This window comes from Phacochoerus africanus, chromosome 8 (assembly GCF_016906955.1).
Source record: "Phacochoerus africanus isolate WHEZ1 chromosome 8, ROS_Pafr_v1, whole genome shotgun sequence".
NCBI lineage: Eukaryota > Metazoa > Chordata > Mammalia > Artiodactyla > Suidae > Phacochoerus > Phacochoerus africanus.
Window position 1 is genome coordinate 168,595,462 of NC_062551.1, and position 24,892 is coordinate 168,620,353.

Below are 24,892 nucleotides of genomic sequence, written 5' to 3' on the forward strand. Positions count from 1 at the left end.
TGTCATTTTCTCCCCCCACGAACCGGGTTCCCAGTCTCTCCATTACGTTATACTCCACATTGATCAGGTGCTTTGATGAGCGTGGCGTTTAGTTTGAGTGCTGCACCTAAAGTGCTTTTTGAAAGTGACGTGAAATTGGAATGAAGAGAAGCTACTTTGGATGACAGAATCAGGTCCTGGATGTGAGGCTAAAAAGATGGACTGATTCTCACAAGGTCAATACAAGGTCTTGTGATGGCATCCAGAAAATTAACTGCAGGGCTGCAGAATGGGGGAGGTGGGTGGCTTCGCAGCGACAAATATAAAAAATACTTGGGAGTTCCTTTGGTGGCTCCGCGGTTAACGAACACAGCTAGGAGCCATGAGGATGCGGGTTTGATCCCAGGCCTCGCCCTGTGGGTTGAGGATCTGGCATGGCCGAGAGCTGTGGTGTAGGTTGCAGACGAGGAGGCTCGGATCCTGTGTTGCTGTGGCTGTGGCGATTCAACCCTTAGCCTGCCATATGCATTGGGTGTGGCCCAAATAAATAAATAAATGAATGAATACATACTTGGGAGTTAACACTCATGGTTGTATTGGTTAGGGAATACACTCTGTTGCTGTCCCAAAGACTTAAAGTAACAACGGCCTGGAGTTCCCGTTGTGGCACAGTGGAAACAAATCCAACTAGGAACCATGAGGTTGTGGGTTCGACCCCTGGCCTGGTGGGTTAAGGATCTGGCGCTGCCAAGAGCTGTGGTGTAGGTTGCAGACGAGGCTTGGATCCTGTGTTGCTGTGGCTGTGGTGTAGGCTGGCAGCTGTAGCTCCGACTGGACCCCTAGCCTGGGAACCTCCATATGCCATGGATGTGGCCCTAAAAAAAAAAAAAAGACAAAAAGACAAAAACAAAAAAACAAAAAACAATGGCTTACTTTACCGAGGTCACAATCGTCTCACAGGGATGCAAATCACCAGTACAGGATGGAATAGCAACACCAGAAACCCAGGGTCCTTCTGTCTTGTTGCTCTGCTTCCCTCATCCACGTTCCAGGCAATGGGAAAAAGGGAGAAGGGGCGGGGGCCAGGGTGGCGGGGCGTGGGTATGGTCCTTCCCTTTAAGAGTGGGACCAGAAAATTACACTTTTCACCTCTGGTTACATCCCATTGGCTAGATCCTAGCCTCCTGTCACACCTTCCTACAAGGGAAACTGGGAAATGTAATCTTACCTGGTGGCCGTGTTCATAGCTAAGACTTTTATTAGTAGTTAAGAAGGGGAGGGAGCATGGATACTGACTGAACAATTAACAGCCTTACAGTTAAGTTGGTGGGATAAGGTAGTGCACCTTCTTTGCAAAAAAGTCTTGGGCAATATTTCATTGCATTGATAGAAGGGTGGGGTCTTCTAGAACAGGAACTGGCAAACCTTTTCTGAAAAGGGCGGCATAGCAGATATCTTAAACTTTGCAGGCCATGTATGGTCTATGTTGCAAATTGTTTTCTATTTTTGTTTTTCACGATCCTTAAAAAATCCGTAAAAACCATTCTTAGCTCACAGGCTATTTAAATAAATAAATAAATAAATAAATAAATAAATAAATAAAAGACCCTACAGGGAGGGCTGTAGTTTGCCACCGGCTGTTCTAGAACAAGGATGGTGATTAGTCTGGAATCAAGTCTAAAGACTCGTCCGGAGGAGTTGGTCAGGTTGGAAGGAGCTCTGGGTGAATTCACAAGAGCAATGATGGACGCATCGGTTACTTTTAGTCTGGAGAAGCTGAGACTCTTAATGAGGTGGTCATTGTCTTCAGGTGTGTAAATGACAGTCAGGTGGTGAGGAGAGACCCTTGTTCTGTGTGTATCCAAAAGCAGGAACTAGCATCAGCGAGAAGACGCTCTGGGAAACAGGCTGCAGCCCAGCATAAGGGAGGACTCTCAGTAGTTCCCATTTGTGCAAAACCCTTATTGCAGACACAGTTCTAAGCCCTTTACATAGTTGGTCTCTCTTTATCCTCAACAGCCCCGTCAGGTAGGTTCCGTTCTTGCTTCTACTTCATGGATTCTACCAAGCAGCACTGAAAGGTTACAGAACTTGCCCAGGCATGCAAGCGACTGAGTGGTGGAGCCACTGACTCCCCGGTTCTCCACTCTGCCTGCTTGCATGTGAGTTAAATGAGATCAGCTATGTGTGTAATTCAGCAGTGCCAGGCACACAGGAACATTGTTGCTAGTAAAAATAATTACCATGATCCCTAGGAAGGCTTGTCTTTCATCCTGGTGGTTGTATTAGTTTCCGACGGCTGCTATAACAAACAACCCCAAACAATGTGTTTCTTTGCTTAGAGTTCTGGAGGACAGAACTCTAGAATCAGTTTCGCTGGGCCGAGATCAGCGTGTCGGCAGGGCTGTGCTTCCTCCAGGGCCTCCAAGGGGAGCGTCTGTTCCTTGCCTCGTCCGGCTTTTGGTGGCTTCTGAGTTTCTGTGGTTGCAGCTGCATTGCTGTGATGCTGACTCTGTGATCACGTCTCCCCTCCTCTCTGCCGTCAGGCTCCCTCTCAGGAGGATACTTTGATTATATTTAGAGCCCTGCCAGGTAATCCAGGGTAACCTCCCCTCTGAAGCTCCCTCAGTTCATCACACTTTTTGCTGCCTACGGTCACATTCAGAATTTCCAGAGACTAGAAGTGGATTCCTTTGGGGGCCACGACTTACCTGCCACCAAGGTGTTTAATGGCGAACCATTATGTTTCTTTTCTTTCTACTATTGAAAAAAACCGACTTTATAACTGTTTGTGATTTATTGGTCATACACAGCATCTGCTTTTCCCTGTGGTATTTGTGTGTGTGTGTGTGTGTGAAGCTAGAATGTATTTCATGTAAGGTGTGAGTTAGAAACCATACCTAATTTTTTTTCAAATAGTCTCAGTCCGGCACTGTTTATTGAATAACACATTCTTTCCCCCATTGATTTAAAATTCATCTTTATCACTTCCCTATCACGTGGCAAACGCTGTGCTTGATGCTTCCTTCACGCCCATCGGTCTGTTTGTAGGGTCTGTGACTGTGCTGCATGGTTTGATCTGCTGTAGCCTTTAAACACACCTTCATTGTTCAGTCCCCTCCGTTCTTCCTCTTCGGTTTCCTTGGCTAATGGCTCTTCTACTCTTTCCTTTGTCATTGTGTATGTGAACTTAAAAAATTCCTTCTTATCATTTTAGTGTGGTCTGAGGAAGAGAGGTGATAAATTGCCTTCCCCAGTGACCCTCCTGCCCTATTTTTTATTCCAGTGAGTTTACTTACCCATCTCCATTGAGATTTCCCAGTTTTTGCTGTTGCTGAAATCATGTGGAAGTTTGAGTCCAGACTTCTTCATTTCTTTCTCTCTCTTTCTGCCTATCTTATGTGCAAATTAAACTTTACGACCACATTGTCGATTATTTTTGGGCGTACCCATACATTTTAGTGGCTTTCTTCCGCATTGCATTTTCTTATATAACATGTCTCCTCTTTTCTTGAGTTTATTATTCTGGCTTATTTTTTCCCTTGACTGGAACAGATCTTCAAGCAATTTTTTTTAAAATTTAATTAAGGGTATTTCTATGTCTTTGAACATGCCTTTCTTTTGTCATCACACGTGAGGCAAATTATAGTTGGCAGCTGGTAGAATTCTTGCGTTACAATATTTCCTTAGGATTTTATGAAAATTGTGCCACTGTCTTTTAGCCTAGTGTTGCAGAGTCGTGATGTCCACCTGACTTTCTTTCCTTTTAAGCAGCCTGACTTTTCTCTCCTATCAGAAAGCTTGGAGGCGTTTCTCTTTCTTCTTGGAGCATCAGAGTGCATCTAGAATTGTGTAGTCTTTCTTTTTCTTTTTCTTTTTTTTTTTAAGGGCGGCACCGCAGCAGGTGGAAGTTCCCAGGCTAGGGGTCTGGGAAGCTGCCGGCCTACGCCACAGCCACAGCAATGTGGGATCCAATCGGTGTCTGCGACCTACACCACAGCTCATGGCAGCACTGGATCCCAGACCCACTGAGCGAGGCCAGGGATCGAACCTGAAACCTCATGGTTCCTAGTCAGATTCATTAACCACTGCGCCACGATGGGAACTCCCTTATTTGATTTTAAATCTCTCTTCTTCTTCTTTTTTTTTCCTTTTCTTCTTCTTTGTCCTTTCTGTTTTTGGGGCATACCAGCGTGAGCTGGGGCCAACCCCTGTTCAGACTTTGTCTTCTTGCCGTCTCAGGGGCAAACCTCCCACTCTGCAGAGACACTGTGGGAAAAAACTGCCCTACTTTGTGGAGAGAACCAGCCTGGTTCCTGACGGCCTTTGATTTGCCTCTGAGCGGGTGCCCTGACCCTCATCCCACCTTCGATCCTCCGAGCTCGGGCTTTCCCAGGACCCTTTTCTGGAAGCCCGTGCGCTTGCTCCTTAGGGGCTTGTGCAAAATCACGCATGAGCTTATCAGCCCTAATCGGCTCTCCCTCAGTGACATTTCAGCTACGTCATATTGTCCCATAGTCTTCAAAGCATCAGCTGTATTCATGGCATCTCTTGGGCTCCCAGCACTGCCGCGAATGCTTTGGTCGTGTAAATGTGGGGTCTGGTTTGGTTTTTGTTTTGGTTCTTGGAGGAGAGGGAAGGAGTCAGTGTCTGAGCCCCGGTTTGCCGCCCCCTAAACCCAAAGCCCCAGAGCCGAAGCAGGAGAGGTGAATGAACCATCCCATGCGTGGCTGGACCCGGTGGCCTTTTAGCCACCACTGAGCTCCGGGGGGCTTGTCTCTGAAGTCTAAAGAATAAAGCAGCGTAATTAAAGGTTTGAGAAACGACTTTTACACAAAAGTCCAGAGAGAGAGAGGGTTTAATTTGGCCAGAAGAAAAGAGTGAGGTGAGGCTGGACTGGTGAGTCCCACTGAACCTGCTAGAGATGCCACGGGAGGCGCGAAGCTTAAATCCCAGCCGGGATGATTCAGGTTGGTGGCTACAAAGACCGGTTTGCTCTTCCGTGTTCGCGTGGCCTCACCAGGCCCTGCCTGGGTGGCCAGGTCAGGAAGTCCGCCTTTGCTGGTGAGTTTTCTGGGACGGGTAAGGGCAGCGGATGGACCGGTGATCCTCTGGTCCCCCGACAGCCCTGGGATGCTCTGACTGTGACACCTCGGTGCGTGTGGTTGACGTTAGACGGGGAGGAAGAGCTGCTGCAGAGAAACTCCTGCGGGTCAGCAGTCCTGTTTTCAGCCGGTTTTCTTTTTTTAAGTGGGCGGACAGGGTGTTTTGTCAGGAGCGCTTGCTCCAAATCTTGGAAACCTGAATGGAGACGCCTTCCTCTGACCTGCTGGAAGAACCGGGATTTCAGTGCTTCCCTCTCTCCCTGCCGCTGGAGGCAGCTCAGCTCCCCGTGTGGCTGGAGCCTGGCTCCTTGGCCTCTGGCTGTCCCCTCCCCCAGGGCAGGGTGGAGAGTCCAGCGGGGACGAGAGGGCCTGGGGCAGCGCAGGGAGAGGAGCCAAGGGCTTCCTGTGGTGGCTCTGTGCCTTGTCAGAGTTGCCTGGGCTTGGGTCTGTGGTGGCCGCGGGAGAGCCAGTTCCAAGCTGTGTGGCTGGTGACATTTCCGGCAGCCAGTGCCCAGCCAATCAGAGACAGGCCCAGCTAGCTTGGGCGATGACACATGAAATATGATAATTTTCTGCTAAAGAGCCCTGGAAGCTGGAGAGAAGGGTGTGTGTGTGTGTGTGTCTGGGCAGGGGGTCAGTTCAGGCAGTGGCTGCCGGCAGCTGGGAGGGTGACAGTGCATTGGTTTCAGTGCTTTGCCCCGGAAAGGTGGGCTCTGAGGCCAGGGCTGGAGGGACCTGCCAGGGTGTGGCTGTAGGCACACCAGGGTTGCTGTTCAGGTCCTGTGCTGCTGCTGCCTCTGCTGGGCTGGAGTCAGGGGCCCAGCAGCCAGCGCCATTCTGAGGCTCTGGGGCTGCTGGGTGAAAAAGCAACTGTCAGAGGCATTTGCCTTCCTTGCAGACATAAGTAGGGTGAGGAGTTTTGGTTTCCTCTCAGTGCTCCCTCTTTCAAAAGCCAAAACCAAACTGGAATCATAAACACCAGGTGGGTAGCCGAAGTACCCGGTGAATAATTTTGAAAGAAAATGGGCTGCGGGGGGTGGGTGATCTTCAGCCCACACCTCTCATTTTTCTGCCTCCATGCTTAGCCTAAGCCTGAAAAAGAAAATATACAAACAAAAACTCCACAACCAAACAAAACCATTTCAGTAACAACATCTTGGCGAAGGGCCTGGATCTTCGAGAATGTTAAGGCTCAGGTGGTAGTTTTGAGTCCAGATTCTGGTTGGAAAAAAAAAAAATTGTGTGTTGGAACAAGATCTGGTCCTCAGCTACATTACAGTTTGGAAGCGGTGCCAAAGGGTTCTTCAGTGTGAGGGTGTGGCGGTGCCCTGCGATTTACTCGGAGGCGGCCGAGGTCCCCACTTCCTTCGGCTGCCCTGGCAGGCTTCCTGGTCCTTTACCAGCAGTTGGGGGCTCGTGGGGGTGGCAGCCATGCAGACAAGCATCCCTTGCATCATCGGACCCCATGAACACGTGAGTTCAGAAATGAAGCTGGTAGTGTTTACATAACATGCTGATTAGTCACTGAAGAACGCCTCACTGCAATAAACGTGCCCCGTCTTTTGCCCTGCATTTGCTCACATACTCTCTCTCTCTCTCTCTCTCTCTCTCTCTCTCTCTCTCTCTCTCTCTCGTGTAAAAAGGCACCAGTGAATGCAATCATTATCTCTGTGTGCAAGCCTGCCCTGTGGCTTTAGGCTTGGGACTGGCTTCCTGGGCTCGGAGGGAGGGATGGCTATTCAGAAGTGGTAATTGGTGTACTGTATCTTTAAAAGGTTAAAACCCCTTTCAGAAAAGGTCTGAACTCAGAGTGGAGGAGCCAAGCCAGGCAGGGGTTGGCTCTGGATTCAGAAAACAGCTGCTGATTAGATTCCGTGTCTGCAGGCTGAATTTATTCCGTGTTTTTCAGCAGCAGGAATCCAAGAGGGATGCTACTGTTTGGGGTTCTGATCGTGATTTATATTTATTCAGAGGAATAACAGAGGGTGGATCTGTTTCCCGGCGCGAGCATGCTCACAACCGGCCGACTCTCCCATTATCCAGCTGCCTAGTTTGGTGCTTCAATGTACATGTACATTTCGTGTGCATATGTGTGTATACAAACACACATGCATGCCTGGATGGACATATGTGTGCACAGGTTATTTTTTACGGACAATTCCTTCAATAAGGTCTTTACCCCTCACTTGAAACAGGTGTACAGGAAAGAAATGCACAAAATCCTGACCGATCGGAATAATTCATGAAGAAGGGGCTGGATCCGTGGGTCAGAGAACACAGGACCAGTCTGCCGTCCCAAGGCCGAAGGTAGGGCACTCTGGATTTTTATTCGCTGGATGGATGCCTCGCGCTTTATTTTATTTATTGTGTTTCTGCCGGCGGCCGCCACGGGCAAGCCAAAGAGCGAGAGCGGCGATTCCATGTTGTCGTGGCCTTTCTTGGGCGAGGGGTCCGGCGGCGGAGGCGCTGGGCCGGCCGGGTGGGCGGCCCTTGGTGGGCTGAGCGGGCTGCTCGGTCCGGTGCCGGGGAGCGGCGGGAGCCTCAAGTGACCCCCGCGCGTCAATCACCGCGGCGGCGCGGCGGCGGCGGCGGCGGCGGCGGCTGTAACCCTGTGCGCGCCGCGCGCTCCTCCGCTCCCGGCGGCCCCGCGGCCCCGGCGCCCCGAGCTGCCCCCTCTCTGCGGAGCCGCCGCGGTCTGGCCGGCGCCTGGCTCCCCGCAGCACCTGCAGGTTCTTCTGCTGGCCTGCCTGAGGCTCCAGGGTTGTTCAGGTCCCCCCGAGCCGCCTCTGGTGCTGAAAATGGGATCGGAGGATGCCGGGTGCCCAGGCAGAGGGCAGCTCTTTCCCCCTTCTCCCCGAAATTCTCGTCCCGCAAATCACAACCTCCCACCAAAGAAACACTCTCACTCCCTTGGGGAGCCTTGCCTCGCTGCGAGCAACGTGGGTGCCCTTTGCCGGTCGTGCCCCACGTCACCACCCTTTAAAATGAGAGACCCGGCTGGTGCCGGCTGGCCCCCGCTGAGATTGTGCGAGCTGCCCGAGGCCTCCTGAGGGTGCCCGACAGCCTGAACTCGTGGAGACTTGGACGGAAGTGGGGGAGAGGCATTTGGAGCCGTGGGTTTGTGTGACCCCGGCTGCTTTGGTTATAACGTTGCAGGTCGGAGGTCGGGACGACTTCTGTGGCTCTATGGCTCGGCCGGCCCTTGAACTTTGGGAGCAGGGATTGCAGGCTGGGGGTTCTGCAGGGGTCTGATCCCTGGGTGAGCGGCGCTAGGCCCTCTTTCTGCCTCGAACCTCAAGTTTCCCGCAGCCCTTGGCGTTGTAACCGCGGCAACCAGCCGTCCCCCACCCCCCAGGCCTGTCTTGTGTTTTGGTTGTGTTCAAACTGGCTGGCTTCTGGATATTGGGGGAGGGGAGGGGAGGGGAGGGGAGGGGAGGAGGGGGAGTCTGAGGCGTGCCCTGAATTGATCTCCGTGGAGCCTTCTCCAGCCCTCGATGGTGTGATTATGTAACTTCAACTGATGATCAGAATGTTCGGCCGCAGCTCCCACCATCTCCCAGTCCTCCCCCCAAACGGAGTTGGGTCCCAGGTTTAAGATGTTTTTATATAACTGTGCGTATGGGGGAGGTCAGGGAGTGTGTGAGCAAGAGGGGAAGTGATTTGAGCAATGTCTGTGAAGAACTGGGGTGGGGGGGCAAAGGTCACGTGTCCCTTAGGGTCTGCGCAGGGAGTTGGCTTTGGGGGGGGGGTGCTGATCTGAAGACCCTCCTACCTGGCCTTCAGCCAGTCATTGCTGGTCTGAAATGCCCTTTGATCATTTCATCTCTCTTGAACCCTGGAGAAGGTTGGAATCACCCCTGCAAGACTTCTGAGGTCCTGATTCGATGCAGACCACGAATCTGGAGTGCAGGGTGGCCGCCAGGCTCACTGGTTTTAGGTCCCAGCTCTTCTTTATGCTCCCTGCTGTGGGGAAGAGTTTCTGCCATGCTTAGGGTTTCGGGTTTGCCCTGGGATTGGGCTATACTTATATTGTGGGACTGAAGAGCAGAGCCCAGATGCTGGCTGAGCTGCTTGACATATGCTCTTAAGAGCTCTGATGACTTGCAGACGCTGGAGGCCCTGTGTATTCTTGCATTAAATATTGTGGTTTTTTTTTTTTTTGCAAAGTGGGAGAACAGCTGTCCCACTGAGATATCTGCAGGCAGAGGGGGGAAGGTGTGTGTGTGGTGCTCAGCTCTCTCTGTCCTTCCTCCCCACTCTGTCTGTTTAGCTAGGGCGCCCACAGGACCCAGAATTGTTGCGTGGGGCCCTTTTATCACCCGCCTTGGTGCCTCAGCCTCGGGCTCCTGGGCAGGCTGGTTGGTTCGGTGGGAAGTCTGGCTCCTCCAGGCTAAGACAGCTGTACTGTCCTCAGCATCCCGTTGCGTCTGCTCTGAGGGCCAGTGTCAGAGGTGCGGCCCCGGCGGTGGATGGTGATGTGCTCCAAGGGCATTGTCACTGGACTGTCACTGTGTCCCAGGGGCAGTCACCCTCCTTGGAGTGGAGAAGTGTGTGCTGCCTTTGGGTTCCTGCCAGGTGAGTCACTGAGGCACGTGGGGTGTGAAAGGTACAGGCAGGAAGAAGATGCATTTAGTCTGAAGTCCTGGCAGCTCTGACTTGATGGAAGATAACGTTAAGAAAGCTGTGCGACAACCGGATAGCTTTTGGCTTGTCTCTCACTTCCTGCTCCGTGAGTTCCCTGGTGCCTTTCGGCTTCTTTGACGCTCTCTAAGCTGCCCGTCGAGGAGGCCCAGGCATGCTCATCTTCACTCTGCTTCTGGTGGAATCAAAGCATATTTACAGATCTGCGGATACACTGCGTGCAAGCAGGGCAGGAAACACTGGCTCCATAAACAGGCAGCACTGGTGATTCAGGCCACACCTGGCCAAAGCCCTTGCCCAAGGTCATTTGTCCTCCGTCTGTAAAGTGGGTGTTGCCGTCATAGCCTTACCAAGCCCACTGAGATATCTTGAAAAGAAAATGATTTGGGCTAGAAAGTTGCAGGTGCTCCGTAGCTGATGGGTCTTAGGATGGAACCGTGGCCAGCTGGGATGCACGCTTATGCAAGGTCACTGGTCCAGTTGGGACCTAAGTGTTGAAACAAGAGAGAGGCCGCAAGTCCACGAGCTCAACTCAGGTACTGCGATCAGTGGAAGCTTTCACGGTAGAAATTACTGATCTTCTTCCAGGACGCTCCATTTACACAAAGCTCTAAGTCTGGGAGTTTTGTGGCTCAGCAGGTTACGAACCTGACATAATGTCCTTGAGGATTCGGGTTCGATCCCTGGCCTCACTTCGTTGGGTTAAGGATCTAGCATTGCCGCAAGCTGCAGTGTGGGTCACAGATGCAGCTCAGATGTGGTGTTGCTGTGGCTGCGGCCAGCAACTGCAGCTCGGATTTGACTCCTAGCCTGGGGCTGTAAAAGAAAACAAAGCTCCGAGAGGCTTGGTGATTAGTGTGCCAAATACACCCAGCAGATCCAAGAGATTGATAAAGTAGTGTGCAAAGGTTCTTAAGCTCTTTTGCGAAGTACTAGCACTAAGAAGTACTAGTGCTGTAGGCAATAGAAATACTAAAAAAGGTTAAAATATAGTTTAAAAGGCACAGAAACTCAAAGCATAGAATTTTGAAGCTACTTAATTAAGTATTCAATGTGAGCAGTTCAGTAAAAATTATGTGATTTGATGGGCCAGAACTCTGTTTTTTAGTGCAATAACTGATGTCCACAATGACACTTATGCATCGAGGCATTGCAACATTTTGTGTGTCCACTTGACAAACCCATGAGAATTTGAAATCTTTCAGCATGATGCTTAAAGGAAAAACTGCATTTCTGCGGAGTAAGAAAATACCTGACAGAAAAGGGCTTACTGACCAAAAGCATATTTTAATTGTGAACCCCTCCTGTTGAAATTAATTGAGAACTTTAATCTTTTGCTGGAATTTAGCGGGGAACTATGATGCTAGAATTAGTCGTACTTATGTTCTAGCATTTGATGCTATGGCACATACTAAGAAGGAGGCGTGGGAGCCGTAGCCTGTCTTGTTGTGACCAGAGATGAAGGTAGCATCTTCCAACTCGGCAACTTTAATGCTGGAATTAATGAAAAGAGATCAGAGGATGGAAAAGATGAAGCTGGAGAGGTCGACCCTAGTGGTTTGCATTTCTTCCGTCAGTGTGGCTTGTGGACTCCCCGCCACGGATGTGCTGGTAAAAAAGGTTCAAGGTGTCATGGGAGCAGGCTCGTGTTATACCGCGGGGATGACTCAGTGCAGACAAGGTGCTCAGAATTGGAAGGATGTGTGAGTTGCAAGGGCAGCGCGAAGCTTTGCCTGACCCTCTGCCGATTGGCTTGGTCACAATTTATTCCAAAACCAAAGCAAAAGGAAAAACAAAAGGAGAGGTCAACCAATGAGTGCTGACACTTTTTAAAGAGGACTGTATTTTTAAAATGAATGCATATGTCGGAAATGTGACCCTAAAGTAGCCGAAGAGTGTTGCTCGGTTTCTAGATGCCCATAGGTTCACCATTTTGGTCAATTGTTTGAAGAAAGTTTTGAACTTATTCAAAGAACTTGCCAATAACCGGTCATTGAATACGATCAGAAATGCTCAGAGCTGTCCGAAGTGTCTGCGTGTATAGGCTAGGGGACACTGGCGTGGTAAGATGGAGAAGGGCTGTCCTGTGAAATCCAGAGCGCTTGGAAGGCAGAAGAGGTAGGGGGTGCTGGTGGGTGGTGACAGAAGCACTCTCCAGGGGGCTGTCCCTTGGGGAGCGTCATGTTTGGCAATGTGCGATTGGGCCATGGACCCAGCCTGTGGATGAAAAGCAGGCGTGAGCGCTATGACTGCTCGCCTGCTTACGGCAGGGTACATCGTAGCGGGTGTGGCTGGCCTGCCTCTGAAAAAGGGGCGAAGGGTGGGCCTTTACATCTAGCCAGGGAGAGGTGGATGGAAGTCAGTCCGAAGATTCTTGGGTGTCCATGGGTCCTTGAATTGGGGTTCAGGGCCAACTTAAAAAAAAAAAAAGGGAGTTCCCGTCGTGGCGCGGTGGTTAAAGAATCCAACTAGGAAGCATGAGGTTTTGGGTTCGATCCCTGGCCTTGTTCAGCGGGTTGAGGATCCGGCATTGCCGTGAGCTGTAGTGTAGGTCACAGACGTGGATCCCGCGTTGCTGTGTCTCTGGTGTAGGCCAGTGGCTGTGGCTCCGATTCGACCCCTAGCCTGGGAACCTCCATATGCCACGGGAGCAGCCCTAGAAAAGGCAAAAAGACCAAAAAAAAAAAAAAAAGAAGACAGGGATCCAAAGAAAAGCTGATAACAAATAAAACAGGTGGGGAAAAACGCACACAGCATTATAAACACAGGACATGCTCTACTGAGCCTCTGTCACCAAAGTTCGAAGTTTGTCTATGTAGGACTTGTAGGCTGGGCGTTAGATGCTGATGCCGTCTTAAGATCGGAGCCCTGATAAAAATGACCCTACTCGGAGTTCCTGCAGTGGCATGATGGGATCAGTGGCATCTCTTGGTGCAGGCCGCAGTGGCAGCTGGGATCTGACCTCTGGCCCAGAACTAACTCCATATGCCACGGGGCAGCCAAAAAAGAAAAAAAAAAAAAGTAATTAACTGATGTAATTTTATAAGAAGTGTGAAAACCTACTCAATCAAGAGTCAATACAGTAGATTCCTGCTGGTGTTTCTGGATGCATCTCAAACCCTTTTCAAATTCCTAAATTTACAAATGCAGAAAAATTTGCATAGGCTCCAGACTTCCTTCTGAATCAGGTTTCTGTCCAGAGAGGAGCGGTTCCCTGGAATCATGGGAATCATGATTTGCCTTTTCAACTTGCTCTCTAGAAAACAGTTTCTTTCTTTGTTTTTCTCTTTTGTCTTTTTAGGGATGCACCCACAGCATATGGGAGTTCCCAGGCTAGGGGTCTACAGCTGCGGGCCTACACCACAGCCACAGCCACACCACACCACAGCCTCAGCAGTTCGGGATCCGAGCCTCGTCTGCAACCTACACCACAGGTCACATCAACGCCGGACCCTTAACCCGCTGAGCGAGGCCAGGGATCGAACCTGCAACCTCATGGTTCCTAGTCAGGTCTGCTAACCACTGGGCCACGACAGGAACGCCTAGGAAACAGCTTCACTTTGGGAGAGTTGCAGTTACCCTGACGGTGTCTTGAAAGGGGAGCTTTGAGCAGGCTCCCTCTCTGGCTCGGTGACTTGCTCTTGTGCGGTAGCTTTGCTGTGCAGGGTTCACAGATGTACTTCAGGAAAAGGAGAGTTGCTGCGTGGCGTGGCTCTTGGGGGGTAAGCAAATAACTGAAAAAAGGGAATGCGGTGAATCTACAGATGCCAAGCAACAGCAGGCGTCGCTAAAAAAGCCACACGTGCGTGCATGGTCCCAAATCCCACCCCCTCTCCCGACTCCCTGGGCCAGCTGTGCATTGAATACACTCTTACAATTTCCCCTGACTGTCTGGGTAGCTCCTCGAAGAGCCCTGGGGCATCACACAGCCGAAGCCTATGGTGAAAGACACGAAGTGAGAGCAAAGCACCATTTGAAATCTAGGCGGGAGAGTGTGGTCATTTGCTGCATGCCCTCATTTTAAAGATTCCAAATTTGAGAAGATTCCAGGAGACTTAAAAAAAAACCCCAAACCCAAACCCACTATGCTTGGGATTATATGAAATGAAAAGAGCCAGAGCGGAATGTGCTCTGGAGGTTGGGCTTTGCTGCCCCTCATTGGAGGGATACCTGCAAGAATGATTTGGGGAGAAGCTCATGGATTTGAAGCGGCTTTGAGTTCTCTCAGGGGTACAGTGGAGGGGAGATCATTTTTGCCCGGCACCTAGAAGAGATATGGCAGGAGCCATCGCAATTTGAGACGAGAGTTTCTTATTAAACTGTCCTTTGTGAATGCCTTTTAAATAATTTTAATGAAATAATCACTAGATACAAAAGAACACATACTGTGTATACAAAGGTATGAAGAATAATTATTCTTGGGGTTCCCGTTGTGGCTCAGCAGTTAACCAACCCGACTAGCATCCATGAGGTTTCAGGTTCGATCCCTGGCCTCGCTCAGCGGGTTAAGAATCTGGCGTTACCATGAGCTGTGGTCTAGGTCGCAGACGTGGCTCGGATCTGGCGTGGCTGTGGCTGTGGCTGTGGCCGGTAGTTGCAGCTCAGATTTGACCCCTAGTCTGGGAAGCTCCGTATGCCTCAGGTGTGGTGCTAAAAAGACAAAAAAAAAAAAAAAAAAGAATTATCCTTTGTGTAATATCATGACCAACGCTCATGTCCTCACGAGTCAGTTTAAGAAAAAAAGTGTTACCTGAACTGTGAGCGGCGGTACTGCTTTCGCCCCCATCCCATCCCTCCCGCTTCAGGGACACCGTTTCCGGAACATTCCTGTAAGTCTCCCAAGTCGTCACCGTCTTGCCTTTCACGTGCGCGTCCCTGAACCACCTCTTTAGTCGTACGTGCTCGTGGACGTCATGTAAAGGGAATCATCCTGTTTCTCTTCTTGTGGCTCCCGGCTAACTCGTGTGGACCGGGCCCTGTGCTGGTGGACAGAGTGAACCGTTTCCATGTCGGTTGCTGATAAGCTGCTGCTCACCCGGCTCCCCGCCACCCCCCGCGCTCCCGGGAGACCTCTGCACGTCCCTTCACCTGTCTAAAGGGGTGACGCCTGGCCCAGCAGGGGCCCAGCTCTAGCCCTATGGCCAGAGTCCCTGCTGACCATGTAATCCTGTGCCAGCTGGTTGCTAAATGGTTTTTTTGTCTTTTTGTCTTCTCTAGGGCCACACTCACAGCACATGGAGGTTCCCAGGCCAGGGGTTGAATCGGAGCCGTAGCCACCGGCCTACGCCAGAGCCACAGCAACGCGGGATCCGAGCCTCATCTGCGACCTCCACCCCAGCTCCTGGCAATGCGGGATCCTTATGGAACCCACAGCCTCATGGTTCCTCGTCGGATCATTAACCACGGAGCCACACTGGGAACTCCGAGGTTGCTGCATGTTTTACTCCTGGATGTGTTCATGTTGCTGAGTGTAGCAGAAGTGTTTTCCTTTCGCGAAAACGTACGTGCACGAGGGACTATGTTGTGGTTTATACATCTGCTCCGTTACCAGCGAACATTTAAGTTATTTCCAGTTTTTTGCCGTGATGACCTTTCTTGCTCGGGTCCCCTGAGGGCAGGTATGTAAGGTGACTTAGGAAACCTACGTGAAGTAGAATGACTGGTCACAGCCGGGGGCATCTTCAAGGCCTCTAGAGGGATTCAAAACTCATTTCCTTTCTGTTACATGCATTTCACCTCAATAAAAAATGTTCCTACCAGTTTCTCAGCTTGGAAGTCATTTTATACTATGTTTGTTTGTTTCTTTTTCCCCACAGTATCCAGTTTTCTAGCTGTTTTCAGTAGAGTTGCCTACATACCTAGCCCTCCATAGCACTGGCAATAAAAGTCTGCAGGGGAGTTCCCACTGTGGGGCAGCGGAAACGAATCCGACGAGGATCCATGAGGATGCGGGTTCGATCCCTGGCCTTGCTCATTGGGTAGGGGATCTGGCACTGCCGCGAGCTGTGGTGTAGGTTGCAGAGGAGGCTCAGATCCTGTGTTGCTGGGGCTGTGGTGTGGGCTGGCAGCTGTAGCTCCGATTTGAGCCCCGAGCCTGAGAACCTCCATATGCTGTGGGTGCGGCCCTAAAAAGCCATACATACATACAGAAAGAAAGTCTGCGGGTTCTGTTGTTGTTGTTGTTGTTTCTAATACCACCGTCGACCTTCAACACTTGTTAACAACGGCAGAAGAGGCCGAGTCTGTGGACAAGGTGCAGGTGTTTGCGTGTCCTTATGCAGTGGTTTGTTGAGTCCGTGACTCATTCAGTGGATGGCGTGGTGCTGCCGTGTGCTCTGAGAATGGAGCGGAGATTCCTGCCAGCCTAAGATAGAAGGTGAGGTGCTGCTAGTGGACGGAGTGTGACCTGCCAGTAAGAGTCTGAGCAGAATAGACGTGAGTGACATTGAGCAGATAACAGATAGCTTGGCCTTTGCAGGCGGAAGGACGTGAGCTACCAGGGAGTTAATTCTTCCTGCTTGACAACTTGGGGGAGCTGACGGATGTGGGGGTGATTTTTAGTTCCGCTCATTGGCAGTCCTGTTTTGATGGGACATTTCTCCTGAATGCAGCTCTTTTCCAAACCTGGAACGGAGTGAATCGGGCTTAGTGGCTCTCTCCTCTTCCATTTACTCGATGCCCAGGTTTACTCGTCTCTTCTTTTAGGGATGCTTATTTATTTATTTATTTTTCCTGGCTTGGGCTAGAGTCTACCGTCATGTCATGCTACCCTTATCTCTCCTTAATTTTTTTTTCTTTATTTTTTTTGAGCTGCACCCGTGGCATATGGAAGTTCCCGGGCTAGGAGTCAAATCAGAGCTTCAGCTACCGGCCCACACCACAGCCACCGTGACGCCGGATTCTTAACCCACTGCGCAGGGGCAGGGATCGAACCTGTGTCCTCATGGATACGCGTTGGCTTCATTACTGCTGAACCACAGTGGGAATTCGGCTACCCTTGTCTCTCTATTCCTAGTTTGTATTGAATGGCAGGCCTCAGCACCGGGAGACCAACTCTCTTGGGGCGGACGAAGTGCCATCCTCGAGTTCTCTGAGCCTGGCTCTCTCCGTTCCCAGCAAAGGATGTGGATGGCAGCTGGCACCCTTGCCCCTCCCAGTGCCCATGTGGCTGGCTCGTGCTTGGCTGACCTCAGCTCCCAGGCCTGTTGGCCGAGGGGTTTTCTGCTGTCTGTGGCTGTGAGGGGTTTGTCCGAGAGTCCCGACGGAGGGCGCCGCCGCCGTGCTCTCCTCCTTGGCCGCCGGCCCTGCCTGCTGCTCCCTCCCTGCTGTAACTCCTGAGCGAGGGCCGCTGGGTGCTCACCATCCCCTTCCCTTCCTGCCAGCCTGCTAGCGATGAGGCACAGCAGATGGGCTTCCCGGCTGTCCCGAGCCTCCTGCGGGCCCCGGGGAGGGACCCATGCCAGTCTGGTGTTGTGTCCCCATTGCTGCTGCCTCCCTGCCCTGTCAGGGTCGCTGTTCACGCCGCCTCCAGCCCTGAAGCGGCGCCGTCTTACTTAAGGATCCAGGTGAGAATGGGGTGGGTGGCGGGTTCCTTCTCTCCCTGCATCCTTTCCAGGGCTTTGGATGGTAAGAGCTCATTGTGCTGGCACCTCATTTGCTCCCCCGTTGTCTCTGCCATTCCCTCACCCCTGCTGCAGCCCCTCACCCCCAAACCCACTCCCAAATGTTCTGGAGTGACCAATTCAAAGGTGAATGAATTTTTTTTTTTTTTTTCCTGGACAGAGAAAAATGATCTTGTTCTCTCTCAAGGCCAAGTAAATCTTGGAAAGGTGCTTCCTCTTTTTTTTTTTTTAAATCTAATTTATGCCTACTTTCTACCAGGGAGGCAGAAGCCACAGAGGAGCCCAAGGAGAGCCTTGTGGGCTCACCGGCCTTCTCTGTGGGTCACTGGCTGGTTTTGCAGAACATCTGCCCCTCTGAAGTCAGCTGCGAATCAATCTGCCTGGGTGTCTGATCACTGCCACTAATTTGTAATGGCAGTGCTGGAAATGCGTGGAGCTCAGCGGCCTGCCCCTGGGGGAGGTGCGGTGGCGGGGAGTGGTTGGGAAAGGGGAGGGGGAAAGGAGGGAGGGAAGGAGGGAGGGAGGAAGGGAGAAGAGGAAGGAAGGAAAGGAGAGTGGGGAGGATGGAGGGAAGGAAGGAAAGGAGAGGGAGGGAGGGATGGAGGGGAGAAGGGGGAGGGAGGGAGAGAAGTGGGGAGGGAGGGAGAGAAGGGGGGAGGGAGGGAGAGAAGGGGGGAGGGAGGAGAAGGGAGAGAAGGGGGAGGGGGAGGGAGAGAAGGGGGGAGGGAGGGAGAGAAGGGGGAGGGGGAGGGGAGAGAGAGAGAAGGGGGAGGGAGAGAGAGAAGGGAGGGGGAGAGAGGGAGGGAGGAGAGGAGGGGAGGGATGGAGAGGAGGGGGAGGGGCGGAGAGAAGGGGAGGGAGGGAGAGAAGGGGGAGGGAGGAGAGAGGGGGAGGGGGAGAGAGAGAAGGGGGAGGGGGGAGAGAGAAGGGGGAGGGAGGGAGAGAAGGGGGAGGGGGGAGAGAAGGGGGAGGGGGGAGAGAAGGGGGAGGGAGGGAGGGGCAGAAGGACAGAAGGAAAGAGAGAGAAAAGGAAAAAAGACAAAAGACGCAAAGGAAACAGAGCACACACACCCTCACTCTTCGCACTCAGTGGGCCTGCATAACTTCACATCTCCTTTTTTAAGTTGACTGGCACATACTTGTAATAAAATGCACGCTTTTCGTGGTACAATTCAGTGAGTTTTGATAAATGTCTAAACGCCCCTGTAGCCACATCATAACCACATAGGGAAATTTTCACCATCCCCCCGCCCCCCGAGTTCGCTTGGACCCCTTTGCAGTCAGTTCTCCCCCTCCCACCGCCCCTTCCCTTAGCAACCACCGCTCTGTCTCTGAAACCAGAATTTGCCTTTTCTAGAACTCCTTGGAGATGGAATCATAAAATATGTACTTTTTGCACCTGCCTTTGTTCCTCAGCCCAGTGCTTTGTTCCTCACCACAGCTCACGGCCACCCCAGATCCCTAACCCACTGAGCAAGGCCAGGGGTCGAACCCGCAACCTCATGGTTCCTAGTCGGATTCGTTTCCGCTGCACCCGGATGGGAACTCCCTGAAATGTATTCACCTTGTGAGCATCAGCTGTTCATTCTTTGTGTGGCCAAGAAGGAGTCTGTTGTGTGGATGGACCACAAATTGTTGATCCACTCCTCGCTTGATAGAAAGTCAGGTTGTGTCCAATTTTCGGCTAAATAAAGCTGGGCTGTGAATAGTCGTAGAAGGTCTTTGGTGCACCTGCACATATTTTCATTTCGCTGAGGTCAATGCCTAGTCAGGGTTCTTCTTTATCTCTCCAGCAAATAGAAAGCTCATTTTATCTGCCTTTGTGACTGTCAGCCTGTCACCAGTTAGCCCCCCCTTTCATTTCCCTTCTTATGAGTGAGCGTCAAGAAATAATGGGGTTTGGGGCACCATCACCTGGGCCCCTCTGTCGCAGGTCCCATGGACACTCTGTTCGGACCGCCTGCCGACACATTTACTGGACTAGAAACAGCATGGCACAGGGGTTGAGGGCACTGGTGTCGGGTTCATGTTACACTCTCCCGCACCAACCACATGACCGTGGGCGAGTTGCTTCACCTCTGTGTGCCTCAGCGTCCTCAGCTGCCAAGTGGAACAATAAGAGTACCTCCGGAAAGGGGCCGGGAAAGATCAGTCAGTTGTTATAGACGGATGGATGGGTGGATGGGTGGATATTCTTAGCCCAGAATAAATACTGGGATGCTGAAAGGATCAGCAAAAAGGGATCTCAGGGTCTGGGATGCACCCCCCGGATCTCCCTTTCACAGCTCACAGTGAGGCTGGAACAGTCCCCATCAAGCTCTGTTGCCTGGCACCCTGGCATCAGAGCTCCCGCTGGACCACAAGCTCTGCCTCTGTGCGAGTGGTCAGCAGGTTTTTTCCCTTGCTACCCACCAGCTTTCCTTCCAGCTTGGATGCTCGCCGCTCCCGTTTTCATTCCTTGAGTTGAAGCTCCATTCGTTTCTCCTGAGTATTTATTACAGAAAAACATAACCACAAGTTGCAAGGGATCCCACTTGTTTGCTTGGTCCCAATTCCCTCTCTGGGTTCTGGGTCCAGGCACATCAGGGTCAGAAGCACTTTGCAGATGAGGAAGCGGAGAAGTCAGGTGACTCTTCCAAGCTCGTTTGGTTAGTGGGGGACAGAGTGTGATATGGACCCTGCAAAGGCCCCCGCCACACGCTGAAATCCACACATCCCAGCTTTGCACCATCTTGAGGGGTCACAGGGTGTGATGCCCTGTGCGGATGGATGATATGGCAGGGGGCCCACAGGCCCAGAACTGTTCTGCCTGCAACTCTCTCGAGGATATTACAGTCAGGGCAGCCACCATAGGAAGCCAAGGCTGTGATTGCCAATCCCCAGGCCCTGTCACCTCTGCAAGCCTTGAAAGGAGGCTCCCTTTGGCTGGCGACTGCTGGCGACTCTCTTAGTTAGGGTGGGGGATAGGGGACCCTCAGAAACAAGGGTTCAGCTTCACGGCCCTAGACCCAGAGACATTTTCTAGGTCTGACATCTCTCTCTCTGAGAAGAAGATGATTCAGGGCCAGGATTATCAAAGAACGGGAGAAAATCAAAATGCGGGCTTGGCCCGTGATATTCGCCGAAGGGAGACACCCAAGCAGACGTCCCTGTGAAAAGAATAAAGCTTCCCAGCTGAGTCTCTGTGGATCTGTGGGGGAACCTCTGAGCCGTGTGAGGCAGGAGCCACCTTCTCGGGACGCTCCGTAAAGCGTGGGCTTCGCCGTTTCCACGGGTCGCCTCTGTGGGGTCACTCCGATGCGTAGAAGGCGGCCACGTGCCGCACAGCAGTGCTTCCCGGACTGGGGGATTCTGATTTTATTGGTCTGGGGGCGAGTCCTGGGCGTTTGGACCTTGAAACACTCCTGCAGTGATTTTAAAGCGCAGCCAAGGCCAAGAACGCTGTCACAGGCTGGGGCCTTGCGCCCCCAGAGGTCAGAGGCCCCGCCCAAGGTCGCACAGCTGCGCGTGGAGGGGCAGGATGGAGCACAGGTGTGTGTGATGGCATCGCTGGGGCCTGAACCCCCCATTCTGCGGGGATCCGAGACCTGTCAGGGCGGACTCCCAGCTGCCGGGCGAGAAACCAGCCGTAGGGATGCCAAGATGCTGGTGCCTTTCCCAGCGCCTCCTTGCTGAGCCAGCCCTCTTTAGAGTCGGGGAGGCTCCCAGGACAGAACGCCTCCGGCCTGGGCTCCGGGCCAGCCCAGAAGAGGATCTCACACCATCCGCCTCTCCATGCTTGGTCCTCGCTCAGCTTGGGTCTGGGACCGAGGACACAGGGTGGGTGTCTCCTGACTTCTTGTCTGGTGTGACCCGACTGCCAGACGCATTGGCTCCTTCTTGAGTAGAACCCGATGGGAGACAAGCCAGGTGAGGAGAGGTGTCTGCCATCCCTCACCTCCGGGAAGAGCTGCAGCAGGGGACGCCCCAGGACTGAGTCAGGCCTTGCTCTAAGGGCCTGCAAATGACCTGTTTTACCCTCGCATCCTCACTGGAATCCCGGGAAGGAAGTACTATTTGATGCCCTTTCTCAGCTTGGAAACCTGGGCACAGAGAGCCCGGGGCCAGAAATGAGAGTTATCCCAGGTGCTCTGACTCTGGGGCTCAGCTCGTAACTGTCAAACTATGTTGCTTCTTTTCGTCCTTCTTGTTTATTTATTTTTTTATTAAATTTTTTTTTTTTTTTTTTTTTTGCTTTTTAGGGCCGCACCTGTGGCATATGGAAGTTCCCAGGTTAGGGGTTGAACTGGAGCTGCAGCTGCCGGCCTGCGCCACAGCCACAGCAACTCGGGATCCAAGCCTCGTCTGTGACCTACACCACAGCTCGTGGCAACGCTGGATCTTTAACCTACTGAGCGAGGCCAGGGATGGAACCCCCGATCTCATGGATACCAGTTGGGTTCGTTACTGCTGAGCCACAACGGGAACTCCTTGGCCTTGTTCTTTGTTTCGGGAGTGTCGTCTGCTCCCCAGCCTGATGATGCACTTCTAGCTCAGCAGACGTTTCTCCCTTTCACCTTTTCTGGCACAGAGCAGAATTATTACAGTCATTGAGTAAATATTAGTTGGTCGATTTATTTTGATTGATGTTACTTCTGAGGACGCCACAACATCACAGTGCTGCGACAATAATAAACCTGTCCCAGGAACGCAGTGCAGGTTGCCCGGTCTCCTCCGTCTCGACGTTGACGTATCCCGCACACGCCGAGAACCGTCTCAGTAAAGCACGGCGCACATTGTCAGGAGCTGGCCTGAACTCGCACCCTTACCGTTTTCCTGGAAGAGCCCCTCCGTGTACCGCAGCAGCCTCGATATCGCCCTTCGGGTTATTTTCTGGGACAGAGGGGATGCTGTCCCTGCGCCTTCCAGCTCCTGGATGAAGTCGGCCGTTCGGTGGGTCTTCCGGGGGGACCCCGCACAACGCTCTGTTCCCGAGTGAGGGCCGGACATGGTTGCTGCTCTGCCCAGACACCCCTGGATCGCTTTGCCCGGTTCTGTGTGCCCACCCGGCAGCTTCTGTGGCCTTTGCCCCTGTCGCCTCTTCAAAGGACTGACTTCTTGCCAGGAGGGCTGGCCTCTCCCAGCCGGTGTTAACTGGTGTGGGAATGGGAGAGCTCCGCTGCCTCGCCCGGCGGGGTGTGTGTGTGTGTGTGTGTGTGTGTGAGACGGGCCGGGGAGGAGGGGCCCTTTGTGCTCCAGAGGCGTCCTGGGATCAGCCTGAGGTTGGGACCTCAGAGCCTGGCCTGGCTTCTCTATGCTGTTCCCCAACTCCTTTCCTGGCTCCCCCGGGAGCATTTCTTTCTTCTCTCTCTCTCTCTTTTTCTTTCTTTTTTGGCCTTTCCATGGCCTCTGGAGGTCCCCAGCTAGGGATCAGGTCCGAGCCGCATTCATGACCTAAGCTGCAGCTGCGGCAATGCTGGATCCTTAACCCACTTTGCCAGGCTGGGGATTGAACCTGCATCCCCCTCCAGAGACACCGCCAATCCCATTGTGTCCCAGCTGGAGCTCCTGGGAGCATTTCTTTAATGAGTCATGGGCCCAGGAATCCCTGTCTCAAGGCTTACTCTGGGGGAACAGGTCCTGAGGCCAGGGCATGTGGGCTAGATGGCCTTTAGACCAGAAACCTACCTCTGAGTCTCCGCTTGAGGCTGGCGTGTTAGTTGCCTGCTTTCGCCCCTCCCCTCCTCCCCCTAAGCCTGGGACCCCACCGTCTCAGGGGCTCCCACCCCTGTCTCTCTCCCCCTCACCACGGGCTCATCCCATGAGCAGCTTCTGCTCGCAGCCCACTCCCTTTCCGGCTCCCTTCTCTCTTCTTATTAACCGAACGATCTCTACTCTTTGTTTCTAGTTCTGTTGTTCAATATTCGGCAGGTGTTTCTGGTGTCCCCGTTCAGTGTCTGGGGGGTACAGCAGGGCAGACAACAGACTGGGTCCTTGTCCTTACAGACCTTACCCTTCTAGGGAGAGAAGATGACAGGAAGCAAAAGGAAACAGATCGGCAAGCAGGATGACCCCACGTGACGATAAAGGCTGGGGGGAGCCGTGCCATGGGGTGTGATGGAGGGTACGCTTTGGGGGAGCTGCCTGAGGTCTGAGGGTGCACCTCCCCTCCGGGTGGCTCTTCGGGCTCTGCAGGCTGGTTCCCTGCCACGCTCGCGCCTAAGAAGAAGACCGCTGACCTATACGTCCCTCAAGGCGGGAGGCGTTCGCACATCAGCTTTCTCACCCTGGAACAGCATTTTATGAAGTTTAGTGAAAACGCCGAATCTTCTTCTCCTCCCTGGGCTTCGAGGCAGCACCCCCTCTGGAGTTCTTCCTGCTTTCCCGCTCCCCCTGCCCGCTGCACCCTCCTGCGTCCTCCGCCCCCTCGGCGTGGCTGTCAGGGGTCCGATCGGCTCCTCGTCCTCCTCCCCTGGTTTCGGTCCCCACGCATCCCGCCCTGGTGGCTCTTTGGAACATTTGACTGTAAGTACAGTCGCCTTCGCGTGGGTGACTCCACATACGCACACCTTGTCCCCCCCCCCCAGCCTCTGCTCTTTGACACCCCCCATCTCAGGAAGGGGCACCCTTGTCCCCCCACGTGCTTGGGCACACCCTTGTCCCCCCACGTGCTTGGGCACAAGCCAGACGTCATCGTCTCTTCCCCGTCTCCTGCCACTCCCCACCTGTCCCCATGTCCTCTCCACTCCTCTGCCCAAGGACGAGCGCTTGAATGCTCCCACTTGTCCCTTCTGACGTCCACTCCCCTCGTCCAGGCTCGGCGGCTGCAAAAGCTTCCTAACGGGTCCCGCAGCCCCTGCCTCGACCCTTCCAGGCGCTCTTTGCACCAGCCCTGATCCTATCTGTGGTATCTTGCTGAATGAAAGATAACAGAAAATTCTTTTTTTTTTTTTTAAATTTTCTTTTTCTTTTTTCTTTTAGGGCCACACATGCGGCATATGGAGGTTCCCAGGCTGGGGGTCTAATCGGGGCTGTAGCCGCCGGCCTTCACCACAGCCACAGCAACACGGGATTCAAGCCACATCCGTGACCTACACCACAGCTCACAGCAACGCTGGATCCTTAACCCACTGAGCAAGGCCAGGGATCGAACCTGCATCCTCATGGTTCCTAGTTGGATTCACTTCCGCTGCGCCATGACGGGAACTCCAGATAACAGAAAACTCTGCATGGCTCTAGAAGCTCATCCCCTGCCTCTTCCCTAGCTCATCTCAGCTCTGTCCCTTCCTGCCCCCACTCCAGCCCTCCTGGCCAGCGGGTCCTTTCCCAGGGATGTGCTTTGCACGTGCGTCTCCCTCTCCGGGGACAGCATTTCAGGGAGGCCCACTGTGGCCGGAGCCACAAGGTGTGCCAAGGAACAGCTTTCTCTTTCCCCTGAAGTGTTATGAAGGCCCTGGGGACGAGGCGTCAAGGAGACGGCTGCCAGCACTCTCTTCCCTTCCTGGGGAAGTCGGAAGACGTCTCGGCTGTGGCGTGTGGCGGGCATCATGCGGGGAAGATGGTATG

General features: G+C 52.9%; 1 long non-coding RNA gene across 1 annotated transcript in view; it reads left to right on the top strand.

The window, feature by feature from the left end:
- LOC125132370 (uncharacterized) overlaps window positions 1-24,892 on the top strand; it is a 167,191-nt gene that overhangs the window by 88,162 nt on the left and 54,137 nt on the right. Inside the window, exon 2 of the long non-coding RNA XR_007136226.1 lies at window positions 7,280-7,391. This is a non-coding gene — a long non-coding RNA (uncharacterized LOC125132370). The remainder of the gene's footprint in view (window positions 1-7,279; window positions 7,392-24,892) is intronic.